Source organism: Chrysochloris asiatica, unplaced genomic scaffold (assembly GCF_000296735.1).
Source record: "Chrysochloris asiatica unplaced genomic scaffold, ChrAsi1.0 scaffold00079, whole genome shotgun sequence".
In the NCBI taxonomy this organism is placed as follows: domain Eukaryota; kingdom Metazoa; phylum Chordata; class Mammalia; order Afrosoricida; family Chrysochloridae; genus Chrysochloris; species Chrysochloris asiatica.
Window position 1 is genome coordinate 6,524,913 of NW_006408597.1, and position 2,376 is coordinate 6,527,288.

Sequence of the window (2,376 nt, forward strand, 5' to 3'; positions counted from 1 at the left end):
AGCTAAGTAACTGAGTCATGAGAACATATTAACATATGCCTTCTGATCATATTAACCACTGTGGGCACCTCTCAGAGAAATTGAATGTTACCCCTTTATGGGTGGGAATATTTAATTAATCCAAAAATTTATATTTCAAATTCATAAAATAAAAACTGAAACAGAAATCGGAAAGAAAAACACAACAATAAAACTTTCAAGGCATGAACCACCTTGGAACGTGTGGGAGGTTCCCTGGTTGGGAAACACTGCTATTGAAGAGCTTAAACATAACTTGGTTTGAAGTTTTAAAGGAATTTCTCTAGCAACAACAGTGGGGATGAATTAAAATAGGCATATGCAGTAGATAGCTTTATCAGGTCTACAGCAAGGATTTGGAACTTAGAACAGTTTCATCTATAATTCTTTAAAGTCTGAAGTGTATAGAGCTAATCCTAAACAAAATAGCTCCAAATGCCAAATGTCTATGGATTTGATACTCTTGTCTCTTTTTTAAAAAATCATGTTGTTCCCTACCTTTGCTCTCAGAATGTTAACATTCATTTTGGTTCATTTTATGCTTACTTGTAGCATATCCATTTCCTTTTGGTTTTTTGCTTCTAATCTCTTCTTGTGAAGATCAAAGACCACAACCTTCGGTATGGGTTACACCTCAATGTAAAGAAAACAAAAATCCTTACCACTGGACCAATAAACAACATCCATATAAATGGAGAAAAGATTTAAGTTGTCAAAGACTTCATTTTGCTTGGATCAACCATTAACACTCATGGAAGCAGCAGTCAAGAAATCAAATGACGCATTGGTGGTGGTGGTGGTTATGTGCCGTGGAGTCAGTTTCCAAGGCTATAAATCTTTACAGGAGCAGAAAACCTCATCTTTCTCCCGTGGAACAGCTGGTAATTATGAACTGCTGACCTTACGGTTCACAGCCCAATTCATAACCACTACGCTACCAGAGCTCCTAACATTAGGCAAATCTGCTATACAAGATTTGTAGAACAAAGATGTCAGTTTGAGGATGAAGGTGGGTCTGACCCAGGTCATGGTATTTTCAATAACCTCATATGCATGAGAAAACTGGACAGTGAGTAAGGAAAACTGTAGGAGAATTGGTGCATTTGAGTTATGGTGCTGGAGGAGAATATTGAAAGTACCATGGACTGCCAAAATAACAAAGCAATCTGTGTTGGAAGAAGTACAGCTAGAATGCTCCTTGGAAGCCAGGATGGCCAGACTTTGTCTCTCATACTTGGACTCTATTGTCAGGAGGGACCAGTCCCTGTCAAAGGATATCATGTTGGACAAAAAGAGGAAGACCCCCAACTGGATGATTTGACACAGTGGCAGCGGCAATGGGCTCAAACGTAGCACAGAACTGGGCAGTGTTTCATTCTGTTGTGCATAGGGTTGCTATGAGTCCGTATCTATTCGATGGCACCTAACAACAATAATAATCTGTTCTGAATTTCAAAAATGGATATCCAACTTTGTTAGAATTGGTAAAAAGCAATAATAGGTCCAATAGCTATCTCTCCTCAAAAGAGTCCATGAAATTATCTATGTGTCTTTTGTCAGCTTATATTCCTTTGTGCTGTTTCTCCTAGTAGTTTCAGTTGGGACCTGTCTTAGTTTGGGTTCCCCCAGACAAAGATTCAGATGTAAGTAGTCCCTTTGGGAGAAGGGAATGCCAGTCAGAGAGGAATGGGAAGAGTGTACTATCATTCTTTTTTTTTTAATTCTTTTTATAGTTTCCTGTTGCATAATCACTTCCTTCTAGATTTGTTTTTGCTAGCGTTCCCCCAGAGGGACTACCATTGTGGACAATTGAAGCTTAGTTTCTCCGGGGAAACTCTAGCAGTCAGTGTAAAGCATTTACCTCAGCATTACCTCACCAAGAGGGGAGTTTGCTGGGACAGTTATATCCAAGTTGTTGACTGAGGACTGCCCTTTGAAGTGTGTGTGTGTCACTTTTCTGGCACTTCAGCCAGCCACGTGGCCAGCAAAGTAAAATCTAGCAACAAGAGAATGCGTTTGGACAAAGCAATGCAGATACTACTTGTCTTTGGGAAATCTGGTGGGTGTACACCTGAGCAGCAAGGGTGGGGAAATGGGGCAGGAAACCAACAGTGACTGCTGCAAGATCTGCATGGTGAACTTTGTAAGTGGCTAAATTATCTATATTCAGACATTACTATTATTGCCTTAATATTCAGCCACACTCCAAAACCCAAATGCACTCAGAGTCTCTGCTTTCCCATGCCTCCCATTGCTGTGTTCAAAACCCGAAGAAATGCAGATATCAGCCCATGCTTTACTTACAGTCACATATGGGCCATCTCAGCTGTCACTGAGTTAGTCCTCCACTCTCCATGC